The sequence below is a fragment of the Salmo salar genome, chromosome 07 (assembly GCF_965601325.2).
Source record: "Salmo salar chromosome 07, fSalSal1, whole genome shotgun sequence".
NCBI lineage: Eukaryota > Metazoa > Chordata > Actinopteri > Salmoniformes > Salmonidae > Salmo > Salmo salar.
In genome coordinates this window covers 11851997-11869882 of record NC_138297.1, presented here as the reverse complement: position 1 = coordinate 11869882, position 17886 = coordinate 11851997, and positions in this window count along the sequence as shown.

Sequence of the window (17886 nt, the reverse complement as noted above, 5' to 3'; positions counted from 1 at the left end):
TAATAAGAGCAGCTGCATACAGCCTATGTGCTCTGTCCATATGGTCAGGGTAAACTCATTGGTAACGTTATGTATTTATGGTCCATTTGTGTGTCAGGAAAAAATGTGAACGTGATCAAATTCAGTTTATATTCAAAATTGGGCTGGCTAGGCTGCCTAACCGTTTTTAATCCATAATGATTAACTGGAGTTAATGAATCAACATAATAGTGGTTACAGATGTCTCAACAGCTTTTACCCCCAAGCCTTAAGACCCCAGAACAGGTAAAGAAATGACAACCCTGACTATTTGCATTGTGTCCTGCCACTCCCGCCGTACCCTCATTCAATCACTGCTGTGGTCCCTTCCAAACACTGAGTAAGTAGCCCTCTCATTCCTATTCCCCATAATATTGTACTATAACTGTCTTTATTAAACGCTTTAGGTTAAAAGAATTAGACTTTGACGATTTTTGAAACACATTTTGACATCTCCGTGCGTTCAGCGCCTATACCGTGGGTCTCCCATCCTCCTAAATGTGTCAAGTCACCAGCCTCCACTGATGTGGGAGTAGATCATGATGAAATGTATCTGAAGGTAAGACAACGTGATTGAAAAAAAAAGAAATGAACCATTCTGTGGAAGACAGTTGGGAGAAGACAAATGTTGTTTTCTCCCTAATAAAGGTATATGGACACTATTTCCCTAACCCTTTGCAATTACAGTAGATCCACAAAATTAAAACATCCCAGCCTAGTACACCTTTAGTTGCAAGATCTCTCAAGGTGCACACAAACAGTAACCAAACAAATTCAAACAAAAAGAAGCTCCTCCGTCGGTGAGCCTCAGTTCACTTGACAAGACGATGACCTGGCCTATGCCAAGGACTGTGGTGGCCTGTCCACACTACGACCGGAGCGAAAGATGGATTCCACCAGCCGGAATGGTTCCCGGGATTATCTCTTCGGCGCAGGAGCCAGAAGAAAGGAAGCAGACGACCAGACGGCCATCTCTGGGCCCGATGAAAAATGAGGGAGCGAGATGCTATTTCTCCTTTAATTCACAAGGGGTGGTCTGGCTCAGACCGCGATAAGACTCAAGTGATCAACATCCTTTTGAGTTGGCTGTGAATCGCTCCTTCCCCCTTCCCATATCTCCATCTCAGATATGTAGGACATATTTTTGCTTTTCAAGGGGGGGGGGGGGGGGGCTACAGGGTGGGTAGAAAAAGGGAGAACAGACAAAGCGTGACGGGAGAAGGATGAGAGAATTCTGCTCTAAGCTGTAGACTCACAGAGCTACTTCGTATGGTGATGGATCTGGATGTATGAATATGAGCTGCTGGAAGTGCTCAATAGGGCCCTGTAGACCAGAGAGGACGTTTAGGAGCCCTTTCCTCCTCTGTGTTCTGTACTTATTCCGACACTTTTGCCTATCTGTTATTCCAAGGACAAAACTCCCAGAGAGAAAACTTCTTCCACTTTCATCATGTTGAAAATTCTCTCAACGATTACGTAACAGCTGCTGTAAAACAAATGCATACTGTACTGTTTCCTTCTTTTATATCTTGCCACTGTTAAATGCTCTAAAAATCAAAGCCGTTGAGGCGGGGGGAGGGGGGGGGGGGGGGGGGTTATACTAAGATAACATATGGAATTTTTTTAAGATGGTCATACCATGGATCATTTAGCTATTTGATTTAGAATTTAAGGACCCCTTTAGGTATCAAAAAACTGTTTTTTTAATGATTTGATAAAATATTGAATCCGGCCTTTATTGCTGTAGCCCATAGAAACACATTGAGTAATACATTCAAAAACATCAAAAAAGATCAGTAAAAAAAACTCATTGGGAATAAGGTTTTGAAGTGTCTGTCTTAAGACAATAAGAAGGATCACAAAATAATGTAATTTTTTCTTTTGACACATATTTAACCCTTTATTTTTATTGGCACAAAACTACCTCCATACTTCCATTCATTTGTAAGGGTTCCCTTCAGACCGTGTCCCGTGGGGGCCATACAGAGAACACCATCGTATTTGTGAGAGTCTCATCTTTCCATAGAATGGTCATATTAATGGACGCTACAAACGTTTTCATGAGAACAAAGATTTTCGGGATGTCTCATGGTCTGACAAACGCCGCTGTAGCTCGGCCACCCTCCACCGCAAATGCGGAAGGCCGACATAGGCGCTTGCAGTGGATTGAGACTCAGCCCAGGCAAAAAAAACGGATATTTCTAGTTTAAACTGACACTCATGTGTGCGTCAATAGACTCCTAAGGATTAAAAACTGTGAGGCTTATAGAATAGTGAGGATTTAAAGCCTAGCGAGAGAGGGAAACATGGTCGGTAACTATTTTCCACATGCCACTATGAAAGTTCAGAGGAAACCAAAACAATGAACAAAGAAGTGTAGTTTCCCCATCGGAAGCCGCTATCTCCAGGTGATGCATGTTGTAATGGAAGTTCCTCCATTCCCTGTCCTCCAATTCTTCTGAAACCTTGAGACCTGGCTGGGGCCTACCGTTATCTCACCTTGGTCAGGACATTTGTGAGTGATTGCCGTCTGGGCTATTTCAGGCTCTACCAGGTAACAGGAAGTGCTTTGTAACTCAGCACCCAAACCTCCATCGCTCCCCTTCACTCCCTCCCAAGCCCATCCCATCTCCTAGTACCCAGTACCCACAGTTGTCACAACCAATGAGATACACAGTCTCTCAAAACCACACACCCGTGATTAAATCTCCACCTTTGAAAATGCCAGAGTTGGTGCCTTCGCCTATTCAATACAGCCTGTTAATTACATTCCACTAATTATTCATCTCAAAATGATAATTGCTCACCTTGACATAACTCAACTATCTGTAATCCATTAACGCAAATTCAACTAATTGCATTAACTGGGAGAGGAAGAGAAAAGATCTAACCTCTCTACAAAAACAAATCAAACCAAATAACTTTTTACAACAAGAAAGTGATTGGGGAAAGGAAAAGTTTGGGTTTCCAGTGATGGATTTTTTTTGCCTTCAATAGATGAGCCATCCAACTGAAGATTAGCTTTCCCCTGTATCAGGAGTTGGCTAGCTTCTGATCATGTCATCATTACACTCATTATCAGAGGTTATTGTCAAGTATTATGTGAATATAACCTTAGAATGAACCTGTTATTTCCTTCATATACATAGCTGAGTATAATTCCTAAGGCAGCTAAACACCTGTCCCTCATCAATGATCTGGAAACAGGATATCTGTTTGTCCTCAGGTTTCTTGACTGCGAAAGGGTGAAACTAAGAACAAAATACAATAATCATTCAAATTGCCTTCAAACTATACATAGGCTTGTTCTGAGTAACATCAGTCATATAAAGATGTAACAGAATAGCAGCTAGATATGGTACCTAGTGAAAGTCTACACACCCCCTTGCACAGTCTTCCCATTTTGCTGCCTTAAAATTAAATAAAAAAAATTTTTTATTAGATTTTATTCCTACCGATACTTGGTGGAGTCATCTTTGGCAGCCATTATAGTTGTGAAACATTTTGATTCTATCAACTATTAGGTCAACAAATGTGACCCGTTTCAGGAAACTAGACGTATGTCTCGGGTCACTAGTTCACAGGAGAGCAATTTGAATGTAAACTTTTTAATATAAAATAAAATTTGTTTTTGTCAGAAATGCCTTCTGGAACATGTAAACTTTTATGTGCCTTAACAACAAACTTGTATGCCATCTGTAAATACGAATTAAAATGTTAAATTACGAGCCTAGTTGGTTAAGCCACAGAAAAAGTGAGCAACCTTCCCACTATCCATGATTGGCTGAGATAATGAGTTGGCTGGACATGCCGAGAGAGGAGTTCAGATTGGTCTGCCATATAGCTTCTCTCTATTTGAGCTGGTCAGTCTGTGTTGGTAATCCTATTGAACGCTGCTTTTAAAAAAATATATTGTGTAGTGGAGCTGCGAAAGTGTTGATCTCCACTTTCTAGAGGATCGAGTTTTGAAATCAGTGGAATTAGAGTATGATAGCAAAAGAGATGGAGAAAACACCTGTCTCCGGATTAAATCTTCAAACTAAGGGCATGGCATCCTTGACAGGGAGACACATCCATTGCATAATGATGTATATGGGTAAGATAGTCTGGCTAGCTACATTTTCAGCTATTACACATTTCTAATTTTGAAAGAAAGTGGTTTCATTTCAAGCTAAAGTTTACTGTACTGACGATAGCTGGCTGGCTCCCTAGCTAAGATTACATGTATGAAGATATTATTCATATCCCAGAGCTATTTGCTTGGCTAGTTAGAGCCAAATGTTAGCTAGCTAACATTTAACCTGGTTGGTTAGCTCCCAGCAGATTCATGCAGGGTAGTAACGACATGATTTGGCACAATGTTCATTGTTGTTTAACTAGCTAACGTTAGCTGGCTGGCTCGCAACTAACGCTAAGTGACGTGTACGATCTTACACGTTGTTTACCTAGCTAGGTTCATTGTTTACCTAGCTAGCTACATGTCTTAACAAAAGACTCCAATATCAAAGCAACCATTTCGCATGCGTTCATAAATTCAGAATGCCAGAGCGCAGAATAACTAATGAATTTACGAACTCACAACACCCATTGAATATGGCCGGTGTCAGTAAGCGTTGGCAAAAATGTGTAATGAAATTCTTGCCAGAAGAGCTGGTTAGGCTGTTTTCATGTTATCCAGAAGTAAACAAATCATCAGCCAGAGCGTCAAGTGTGCGCTCTGAACACTCCGAAAGCTAAACGAGATGGGTGGGGCTAAAGCGTAAGCGAGTGTGAATGATGTTGAATGGGTGTAGACAAAGAAGAGCTCTTCACTAGGTACCAAATCATTCAAAGGCCATTTTCTCAAAAGTGAGATTACAAGTTCATCAACTTTCAAAACCTATTTACTTTCCTATTGTTCCTCAAAAATCAGTGCATGATATACCATTTTGTAGCTCTGAGACTCAATTTTTATCCAATCTAATAAACACAATTTAACAGTTTGCTACATAAGACCGGTTTGAGCCGGTCAGTCCCATATATCCATTGATTTTATCAAAATGTTTCAAGCTAAATTTAATCGGGTCTCATTGATGGACAGCAAAATTCTAAATTTCTCTCTGATTTTTCAAGCAGATTTAAGACAAGACTAAGACTGGACCATTCCCAAACACTCAACATGTATTGGCAAGCAATTCTGATGTGCCTTTGGCATTAAAAAGTGTGTAATTGTCCTACTGAAAAAATAAAACTCTCCCCCAGTGTTAGGTATTTAAAAAACTAAGGCAATTTCCTCTACATTTTTATTTTGACTTTGCTCCTTTCATATCTATTTGATTTGGACAAACTCCCCAGTCCCTGCCAGTGACAAGCATACCCTGTCACACCCTGATCTTTTCACCTGTCTTGTGCTTGTCTCCACAATCTCCAATTTTCCCCCATTATCCCCTGTATACTTCAACCTGCGTTTTCTGTTGGTCTGTTGCCAATTCGTCTTGTCTTGTCAAGTCTTACCAGCATGTTTTTCCATTTTCAAGTATCTCTAGTCTCTGTTTTCTAGTCCTCCCGGTTCTGACCATTCAGCCTGCGCTGACCCTGAGCCTGCCTGCCGTTCTGTCCCTTATTGACGCTGCCTTGGATTACTGACCTCTGCCTGCCCTGGACCTGCCATTTGTATGCCCCCTGTTTTGTAATAAATATCTGAGATTCAAACTTTCTGCCTCCTGTGTCTGCATCTGGGTCTTGTCCTGAGTCGTGTTATACCCTTAACATGATTCTCCTCGCTTCCTTTGGAAAAGGTCAGAGGTAATCAAGCGGTAGTGAGGAGAGGAAACACAGAAACAAATGTGCTTGTATGAAATGAGTCTCTCCTTCTCCACTAGCACGTCATCAGGCAATAATGTTTACAGGGGTGGAAATATTAAATAAATGCGATGAAAACAATGTAGCTAGTTGCACGCCCACACCATCACACCTCCTCCTCCATGCTTCACAGTGGGAACCACACATTCAGAGATCATCTGTTCACCTACTCTGCGTCTCACAAAGACACAGCGCTTGGAACCAAAAATCTCAAATTTGGACTCATCAGATGAAAGAACAGATTTCCACCGGTCTAATGTCCATTGCTCATGTTTCTTGGCCCAAGCAAGTCTCTTCTTCTTATTGGTGTCCTTTAGTAGTGGTTTCCTTGCAGAATTTCATCCATGAACGCCTGATTCACACAGTCTCCTCTGAACAGCTGATTGTGAGATGTGTCTATTACTTGAACTCTGTGAAGCATTTATTTGGGCTGCAATCTGAGGTGCAGTTAATTCAAATGAATTAATCCTCTGCAGCAGAGGTAACTCTGGGTCTTACTTTCCTGTAGTGGTCCTCATGAGAGCCAGTTTCATCATAGCGCTTGATGGTTTTTGCAACTGCACTTGAAGAAACTTTCAAAGTTCTTGAAATTTTCCAGATTGACTGACCTTCATGTCTTAAAGTAATGATGGACTGTTGTTTCTCTTTGCTTATTTGAGCTGTTCTTCCCATAATATGGACTTGGTCTTTTACCAAATAGGGCTGTCTTCTGTATACTTTTTTTATACCCTTTAATTCTTTTTTTTTTAAGGAAAAACAATGTTTATTTCATCTATTATTTTTCAAATGCGTGCATTTCTCCTTTGAAAAAATATATAGATAAAAGGATAAATAGCATTTCATTTATTAAATGTACATTTTTACTTTGAAAAACAACAGTGGATTCAACGGGGACGTGGCGGATTTTAAATAACTTCCGCGCTAGCCGCCGGGAGGATACTCTTGTGCGTCCTCTGCTGAAGTAGGTAATTGAGGAAGATATTCCTCTGTCCAGTGGTTGCTCCACAAAAAGTTTTGTGATTATGCCATTAAACCCCTACAACTCATCCAGAACGCCGCAGCCCGTCTGGTGTTCAACCTTCCCAAGTTCTCTCACGTCACCCCGCTCCTCCGCTCTCTCCACTGGCTTCCAGTCGAAGCTCGCATCCGCTACAAGACCATGGTGCTTGCCTACGGAGCTGTGAGGGGAACGGCACCTCCGTACCTTCAGGCTCTGATCAGGCCCTACACCCAAACAAGGGCACTCCGTTCATCCACCTCTGGCCTGCTCGCCTCCCTACCTCTGAGGAAGCACAGTTCCCGCTCAGCCCAGTCAAAACTGTTTGCTGCTCTGGCACCCCAATGGTGGAACAAGCTCCCTCACGACGCCAGGACAGCGGAGTCAATCACCACCTTCCGGAGACACCTGAAACCCCACCTCTTCAAGGAATACCTGGGATAGGATAAAGTAATCCTTCTAACCCCCCCCTTAAAAGATTTAGATGCACTATTGTAAAGTGGTTGTTCCACTGGATATTATAAGGTGAATGCACCAATTTGTAAGTCGCTCTGGATAAGAGCGTCTGCTAAATGACTTAAATGTAAATGTAAATTATGCTGCAGGACTTTTGTGGTTTAGTACGCTACTCTGCGTCACCACTTCATTGCTCCAGACCAGCGAAAGGGGGAGTTAGAGGACTGATTATGCTTTTGGGTCCTACTATGTCTTTAACTGACAATAAATGGGCGACATAAACCAAAATAGAAACTGATAATAGTGCACGACTTCAGTATTACTTACTAAAACTGTTGTTACACTAAGGTTTTGTAACGCCCTGTCCATAGAGAGGGGTTTTTGTTCTTTATTTTGGTTAGGCCAGGGTGTTACATTGGGTGGGTGTTCTATGTGCATTTTTCTATGTTGGTTTGTTTCATTGATTTTGGCCGTGTGGCTTCCAATCAGGCACAGCTGTAGAGTGTTGTTGCTGATTGGGAGTCACACATAAGTGCCTGTTTTTCCGTTGGGGTTTTGTGGGTAATTGTTTCTGTTGTGTGGTTTGCACCTGACAGGACTGTTTGGCTGTCGGTTTTCTTGGTTTGTTTTGTATAGTGTTCTTTCTGTTATTAAATTCAATGATGAGCACTAACTCCGCTGCGCCTTGGTCTACTCTCTCTCCCGACAGCCGTTACAGGTTTTTATTATTTTATTTTGTTAGGATTATTTTGCTCTTACTGTAATACTGTAGCCCACTCCCAACCAGTCACATTGTACAGTGCTTGAGTGGTGCAACAGTGTCACGTCCTGACCAGCAGAGGGTGTTGTTGTGTAGTTTTGGTCAGGACGTGGCAGAGTATGTCTGTGTATGTGTGTTCTGGGTGTTGTATTTCTATGTGGGTCTGTGTGGCTCCCGATCAGGGACAGCTGGTTACCGTTGTTCCTGATTGGGAGTCATATAATTAGGAGTTTGTCACTTGGGGTTGTGGGTGGTTGTGCTAACACTACTAGTCTTTGGTATGTACGTAGCCGGTTAGGTGTTTTTGTTTATTGTTTTTCCCGTGGATACTTTGCTCATATATATTAAAAAGATGAGTATCTACATTTCACCTGCTGCAGTTTGGTCTCTTCAACACGGCTGTAATTATGACAAACGGTCTAAGACAATGCATAGCAGTGCAAGCTGTGTTGCTACAGATGCTGGTTCAATACCTGTGCTGGCCTGAACTGGGAGATTGATGAGATGACTGTAGGTTTTTGGTTTCTCTCCCTCGAATAACAGAAATGAATAATTCTAAATAACTATCTGGCTTTATTTACAAAAGTATTAAAAATGTCTCACTCCATGTTAAAGAATGGCCTTTTTTTTAAGCAAAATCATCTCCAAAATACTGTTATTTTTTAAACAAAGCTATTACTATTATTATGATTATTATTATTATTATTCATTTGGAATGATATAAAACCCGTTGGATATTCTCACAGATATGTTATTAACCTTGTTATTAGCAGGACAATATATATTGGTCATATTGGTCATGGCTCCTGAGTGGAGCACAATGGGATTGCCTTGCAGTTCTCCAACTGTATCCACTGAAAGCACACGAGGTTTAAGGCACGAGGGCAGGGGGCACGGGATGGGCCGCAGTGATTCACACTTAAATAACGAGCCATAGAATTCTGCAGCACCATGCAAGCTGCGCCGCAGTAGGCTGCAACTTCTAAAGGACGAACAACTGTACACCGACTAACAAATTTACACTCTCCTAAAACTGTGAAGCACTTAACGGTTTCAGGGTCACAGGAGAGGACGGAGGAGTTGAGGAGAGGACAGACTTTTCCCAATTAAAAATCTCCCCAAGGTATTTCACCATTAGAGAAACAAAGGTTGCTTTTCAAACACGTAAAAAGACATACCCTTACCTTCGCCTTATACCCTTGGGGGAATCCTCGCGGCTATCTTTGCCATCGGTCCAAACAATTAGCCAAGCAAGAGAAATTGGCAACGTAAGCCCCTCAGCCCTTGTTTGTGATCGAGATCGTGAGTTTCCAATTCGAGTTTGTGAATATACAAGATATGAAATGCAATCATATTTTACTGTAGCGCATACAAAGCATACACAACAGCTACCTGTGGTTCCATGATGACTGAAAACACAACTGTGGGACAAACGAGTGACACATTTCTGAGCAAGGGCGGTCCATTTAAAATTAATTAATCCTTCCCTCGCTGCTTGCCCTGCAAGTGTCAACTCATCATACGTCATAATACGTCATCAGAAGTGTGGATGAGGGGAGAGGGTGTGTTTTTTACGTGTTTGGAATGCAGCCGAAGTCCTATTTACTGAGATCACATTACACGTAAGGTCAAGGTCACATGACAGGTAAGGTAATGGTCATAAAATTAAGAAATTGCTTCTATAAAACCACCAGCAGGGGGAGACATCCACACCAAAATTGTACATTACTCATGTAATAGAACAGAACATCTTTGCTACATGTTCACCTTGTTATTCCAAGGTTCCCAAAAGCCACTTGAAAGGTGATTATTGCCAATGGGTAACTGTGGATAATGTCCCCAATGAGATTTCCTTATTGTGCTTCCCCCTCCTGACGTCCTGATGTCATGGCTGAAATTCCACTATTCATATATGCTGACAAACTGACAATGGCTACCAATTCATGTCTTGAGTTTGACATTCTACCATGGAGGAACTCGTCCAGCCTGGACTCAGGGAAAGACATAACATAGTAAATGTTAATCTATCTCCCTCTATTTAGTATGATATGTTACAATTTGTATGGTATGTACGTCATCCATTGCTTATGCTATGTTACGAATTACAATTCATATAATATTTTACAAATTCCAATTTGTTGTAGCTAACGTTAGCTAGGTGGCTAACACTAACATTAGCTAGGTGGTTAACATTAGCTAGGCTAGTGGTTAAGGTTAGGGTGAAGGTTAAGGTTAGGGTTAGGGTTAAATTTAAGGTTAGGAGTAAGGTTAAAGGGTTAAGTTTAGAGTTAGGGTAAGCCTTAGCTAACATGCAAAGTAGCTAAAAAGTAGTACGTAGTTGCAAAGTTTCTAATTAGTTAAAATGCTAAAGTGGTCTGTGATGATACTCGAACATACAACCTTTGGGTTGATAGGCATTATACGCCCTCCAGTGGAGGCTGGAGGGAGGAACTATAGGAGGACAGGCTCATCGTAATAATTGCCATATGGTTACGATATGTTTAACCTCTACGGGATTGATATCCCCCTGCGGCACGGTTGAGCTAACGTGCGCTAATTAGATTAGAATGAGGTTGTAAGTAACAAGAACATTTCCCAAGATATTGACATATCTGACATGGGCAGAAAGCTTAAATTCTTGTTAATTTAACTGCACTGTCCAATTTGCAGTAGTTATTACAGTGAACGAATACCATGCAACTGTTTGAGGAAAGTGCACAGTTATGAACTTGAAAATGTATTAATAAACCAATTAGGCACATTTGGGCAGATTTGATACAACATTTTGAACAGAAATGCAATAGTTCATTGGATCAGTCTAACACTTTGCAAATGCAATGCTGTCATCTAGTGGCCAAAATCTAAATTGCGCCTAAGCTGGAATAATACATTATGTCCTTTATCTTGCATTTCAAAGATGATGAAAAAATGTATTTAAAAAATGCATGTTTTTTGACTTTGTATGAACTTTTACCAGATATAATTTGTTCTCGACTTCTACATTAATGTCACATTTACACAAACTTCAACATGTTTCCTTTCAAATGGTATCAAGAATAGGCATATCTATATTGCTTCAGGTCCTGAGCTACAGGCAGTTAGATTTGGGTATGTCATTTTAGGCGAAATTGAAATAAAGGGTCCAATACTTTAATGTGTTTGATACTATTAAATGTATTCCATTCCAGCCATTACAATGAGCCTGTCCTACTATAACTCCTTCCACCAGCCTCCTCTGACACCCACCCATCCACCCCGACCAACCACCGTCCTTTTGTTTTTGCCTTAAGTAACCTTTTGTCTCATGTAACCGTAACAAACTTAACCTATCATACTCATTTAAGTGTTCCGGATTTACATTTACTATTTCATGTCTATTGTATGAGACCAGGCTGCGTCCAACAAACCTCATCTCCTAAGTTCACGGGCAGCCCTTTTAAAAAGCATATTTAAGAAAAACAACTCGCTGACATTCAAATCTTTTTTTACCAATAATTAAAAACAAATTCTTAAGCGGAAGTTTTTCCATGCAGTGGCTTCTTAAGAAATTGCAAAGACACATCTCTGCTGATTTGCCAATAATGAAGCGCGTGATTCATTCGAAAGATCCCCCTTTTTTAATTATAGTGGATATGCCATGGTACGTGTGCCACCGAGGGTCCATTTCACATTATCATCTTGACATTCCCGTCTTCTTATTTGTTTGGCACACTTTGCCTTCACTTTGAAGGTCAGTATTGAATTACTTTAAAGCATGCAAAGTACTATGTCTGCCTTAACGTTGCCTGAGTAGAAAGAGCGAATGAGACTTCCAAAATAAGCAAGGGCTTTTCTTTCTCAGCAGGGAACTCAGACTGTCTTAGAGCAGCAAAAGTACGTTGTCTTCTTGACAATGAATCATTCCCTGAAGGTGTAGCTGAAAAGAGTACTTCGACTTTAAAAAGTGAAACACTTAGGCTTTAAAAAGTATTGAAAGTACTAAGAATCTACTCCATCCAACTTTTATTTAGCCAGGTAAATCTTTGAGATTGATACACCCATACATGTACACACTTCCTTGTTCCTGCATAATTTTCCAATAACATAACAGTATAAAGACATGTGCTTACAGCAGCATCTATACACACACGTAGTGTTTTAGTACACACTCCAATCTGTCAGCCTGTGGGCTATATGCACTTCTTAGAGTAATCCACAGTCATGTATAGCTGGGCCTTCAGTGGGACTGGGAAGCACATTTCTGGATCCAAAGTACCCGTCATTGTTATATTTCACACACATCCATCCATTTAGTAATATGCACCACTCGGCAGTGAGTGTGTATTTGAATATTTCATTGAAGACGGATGGATACCTAATCTTAGCTCCAAGCTGTGCCGTTTTGTCACCGATCCATTTTCCAATCAGGGTCTATCTACTTTTCCATTTTTATCTCCCCCCTCAGTCTCTTTTCAGTTCCTTCCCTCTACCAGCCATCTCTCTCTCTCTCTCTCTCTCTCTCTCTCTCTCTATATATATATATATATATATATATTTTTTTTTTTTCAGGATCTCTGCACCAGTCTAGCAGTTGCTATGCTTGAAAAGCCAAGCATAACTCTAAGGTTAAATAAAGTCTCGTACATCATAATAGTTGCTTTATTAACCAATTATACTGAGAAATAGAATGTGCTGCTACATATGAAAACATCGGATATACTTTAATAAGTACGACTGCTGTTGGGGACATATTCTCAGTTCCAATTAGAATCCAATTAGGAGTCTCTACATTCATCAATAAGGGATCAGAGCAGCTGGATCAGAGTTTCTCCTGGTAATTATGCATAGAACAAGCTTTTCCTTAATAAGATCATATCTGTGAGTTATGTTTAATTTACCATATGGTTTGCCGTAGCACAAACATTGTTGACGTATCCTGTGTTAAGACAGAATACAATTCGGTACACCAACCTAACACAAATATTTTGTTATGTTTACTGTTTTTCCTCCTACACATACCATTAATGGACCGTCAATGCAATGGCTTTCTGCCAAATTGGCTTTTACAGCACAGAGATGCTTTCGGTGATTTCAAAATGCTAACTTCATTAATTATACTAATATTATTCCTCTCTCAGTCAAGATTCTTCATACAGTTATGATTCTATTATAATGTTAAAATGGCACTCCGATTTTTTTGCTTCCCGAAACCGATGAATCTAATAACACCACGAGCTACTGAATTAGATTACATCCTGATCAAGATTAAATGTAATGGAGTAATTAGAGACTTAATATGTCGATTACGATGTGAAAGAAAGTTATTACTAAAGAACGTCACTCTGAAAGAAAGTTATTACTAATTCATCAAAAATGACTGTCACAGTCATCTCACTTCTTTTCTCCATTTTCCTCTTCCTTCTGCCTTCTCTTCTACACTAGACGGATCAAACTCATCCTGATAGACACCCTCCCTCCCCCCCCGAAAACTCCCTTCAAACTCCCCTGGAACTCGAAGTGAATTCTGATTTAACATCACTGAAATAAAGTGTGTAGGTGTGTCCTCTTTAAAGTTCATCCAAAGTTCTCACAGGTCTTTTACTACAAACATACATATTTTTGGTGAATTTCATACAATGTTACACCTGGATTAAAAGAAGGGTGACTTGTTGCATTTTCGTTAACGCTAGCCAAGTTTACATGCCTGGTGTTGGAGAGCACCAATTCTATTACGTCAATAATTTAATGCTACAAGCAGCCACCACTTCCAATTACAGGGCATAATAGGGAGTGTGATTAAATATTTTGGTGACATCGCTTTTCAGTTGTTTTTAATGACTTAGTTTATAACTTGACAAAATTGATTAAATAATAAGGGACAATATTAAGATAAACCAAAGTTAATTTAGGTTGGATATTGCTGACCAAAACAAAGTCTTATCTTTACACCAGCCAATCACAAAATGAGGCAAGGATGAGGTCAGTGACGGCAAAATGATTTTTATTCAGTGTGTTTGGGGAGAAAAACTAAACTAAATAAGATTGGCTTTGAATCTAGCTATAAAAGCAATAACACACATTTTCACTTCTATTAATAACTTGGTGTGAGAAAGTACTTTTTTGTAATCAACAAAAGTAATCAGCCTTATCGTAATGAAGGTTTGGAAGAGAATCGAGGGCAGATACTCGTTATAAATAACATTGGGTTTCTTCTGACGGATGTTGAGGAGGAAAGTAAAAACTTTTCTAATCTGTCAGCATTAATTCAGATAAGTTGTTTATTTTTTTTAGGAATTAACTGTTTATTCAACTCTCCAATGGTTAATCTCTCTGAGTTTCAAATATTTTTTTTCAGTTATATGTACAGGATACACATGGTATACATCATCCAACAAAATGCTAACTTGCAGGTTCCTTCTCGACAATGCAACGGCAAGAAAAGATAAGAGTACAAACAAAGTATTTGGCATAGTAGAATAGAAAAACATTTTACACCACCGTAAGTATAATACAGGAAGTCACAACTTATCGTCAAATGTTTAAATGTGTATAGGGGAAGGAGGATGGGGGACAGTGTATAAACTGAGCAGTATAATACAGGAAGGTACTATTTATTGTGTAATATTTAAATGTGTATAGGGGAAGGAGGATGGGGACAGTGTATAAACTGAGCAGTAGAATACAGGAAGGTACTATTTATTGTGTAATATTTAAATGTGTATAGGGGAAGGAGGATGGGGGACAGTGTATAAACTGAGCAGTAGAATACAGGAAGGTACTATTTATTGTGTAACATTTAAATGTGTATAAGGGAAGGAGGATGGGGGACAATGTAAAAACTGAGCAGTATAATACAGGAAGGTCCTATTTATTGTGTAATATTTAAATGCGTATAGGGGAAGGAGGATGGGGACAGTGTATAAACTGAGCAGTATAATACAGGAAGGTACTATTTATTGTGTAATATTTAAATGTGTATAGGGGAAGGAGGATGGGGACAGTGTATAAACTGAGCAGTATAATACAGGAAGGTACTATTTATTGTGTAATATTTAAATGTGTATAGGGGAAGGAGGATGGGGACAGTGTATAAACTGAGCAGTAGAATACAGGAAGGTACTATTTATTGTGTAATATTTAAATGTGTATAGGGGAAGGAGGATGGGGACAGTGTATAAACTGAGCAGTATAATACAGGAAGGTACTATTTATTGTGTAATATTTACATGTGTATAGGGGAAGGAGGATGGGGACAGTGTATAAACTGAGCAGTATAATAAGAGGCTGGTAGTAGCAGTTGTGATGTGTGTGAACCAAGACTCTATGCTATACATATGTTTCTGTGTGGGTGTGTGCATGAGTGAGAGTACAGTTGAAGTTGGAAGTTTACATACAGTACACCTGAGCCAAATACATTTGAACTCAGTTTTTCACAATTTCTGACATTTAATCCTAGTAAAAATTCCCTGTCTTAGGTCAGTTAGGATCACCACTTTATTTTAAGAATGTGAAATGTCAGAATAATAGTAGAGAGAATGATTTATTTCAGCTTTTATTTCTTTCGTCACATTCCCAATGGGTCTGAAGTTTACATACACTCAATTTGTATTTGGTAGCATTGCCTTTAAATTGTTTAACTTGGGTCAAACGTTTCGGGTAGCCTTCCACAAGCTTCCCACAATTAGTTGGGTGAATTTTGGCCCATTCCCCCTTGACAGAGAAGGTGTAATTGAGTCAGGTTTGTAGGCCTCCTTGCTCGCACATGCTTTTTCAGTTCTGCCCACAAATTTTCTATGGGACTGAGGTCAGGGCTTTGTGATGGCCACTCCAATACCTTGACTTTGTTGTCCTTAAGCCATTTTGCCACAACTTTGGAAGTATGCTTGGAGTCATTGTCCATTTGGAAGACCCATTTGCGACCAAGCTTTAACTTCCTGACTGATGTCTTGAGATGTTTCTTAAATATATCCACATAATTTTCCTACCTCATGATGCCATCTATTTTGTGAAGTGCACCAGACCCTCCTGCAGCAAAGCAACCCCACAACATCATGCTGCCACGGCTGTGTTTCACGGTTGGGATGGTGTTCTATGGCTTGCAAGACTCCCCCATTTTCCTCCAAACATAACAATGGTCATTATGACCAAACAGTTCTATTTTTGTTTCATCAGACCAGAGGACATTTCTCCAAAAAGTAACATCTTTGTCCCCATGTGCAGTTGGAAACCGTAGTCTGGCTTTTTTATGGCGATTTTGGAGCAGTGTCTTCTTTCTTGCTGAGCAGCCTTTCAGGTTATGTCGATATAGGACACGTTTTACTGTGGATATAGATACTTTTGTACCTGTTTCCTCCAGCATCTTCACACAGTCCTTTGCTGTTGTTCTGGGATTGATTTGCACTTTTCGCACCAAAATACGTTCATCTCTAGGAGACAAAACACGTCTCCTTCCTGAGCAGTATGACGGCTGCGGGATCCCATGGTGTTTATACTTGCGTACTATTGTTTGTACAGATGAATGTGGTATCTTCAGGCGTTTGGAAATTGCTCCCATGGATGAACCAGACTTGTGGAGGTCTACAATTTTTTTCTGAGGTCTTGGCTGATTTCTTTTGATTTTCCCATGATATCAAGCAGAGAGGCACTGAGTTTGAGGGTAGGCCTTGAAATACATCCACAGGTAAACCTCCAATTGACTCAAATTATGTCAATTAGCCTATCAGAAGCTTCTAAAGCCATGACATCATTTTCTGGAATTTTCAAGCTGTTTAAAGGCACAGTCAACTTAGTTTATGTACACTTCTGACCCACTGGAATTGTGATACAGTGAACTATAAAAAATTGTTGGAAAAATTACTTGTCATGCACAAAGTAGATGTCCTAACCGACTTATCAAAACTTTTGTTTGTTAACAAGAAATTTGTGGAGTGGTTGAAAAAGTAATTTTAATGACTCCAGCATAAGTGTATGTAAACTTCTGACTTCAACTGTATGTGTACTAAGGTGCGGATAATCAGAGCAGGTGGTCAGTCCAGTTCAAGTGTTCAGCAGTCTGATAGCATGTACAGTGCATTCGGAAAGTATTCAGACCACTTTACTTTTTCCACATTTTGTTACGTTACAGCCTTATTCTAAAATGGATACAGGAAGAAAATAAAAAATCAGGAATCTGCACACAATACACCATAACTGTTTTTTAGAAATGTTTGCAAATGTATTAAAAATAAAAAAACAGAAATACCTTATTTACATAAGTATTCAGACCTTTTGCTATGAGACTCGAAATTGAGCTCAGGTGCATCCTGTTTCAATTGATCAAGTTGTAGAAACATCTCAAGGATGATTGGAGTCCACTTGTGGTAAATTCAATTGATTGGAAATGATTTGGAAAGGCACACAACTGTCTATATACAGCCCCTTCGGAAAATATTCAGCCTTATTCTAAAAATGATTAAGTTGTTTCTTTCCCCTCATCAGTCTACACACAATACCCCATAATGACAAAGCAAAAACATGTTTTTTTTAATTTTTTGCTCATTTATATATATAAAAAAATAAATGTACATAAATATTCAGACCCCTCACCCAGTACTTTGTTGAAGCACCTTTGGCAGTGATTACAGCCTCGAATCTTCTTGTGTATGACGCTGCAATCTTCGCACACCTGTATTTGTGGAGTTACTCCCATTCTTCTCCGCGGATTCTCTCAAACTCTGTGAGGTTGGATGGGGAGAGTTGCTGAACAGCTATTTTCAGGTCTCTCCAGAAATGTTAGATCAGGTTCAAGTCCGGCTCTCAAGGGCATGCAAAGACTTGTCCCGAAGCCAATCCTTGG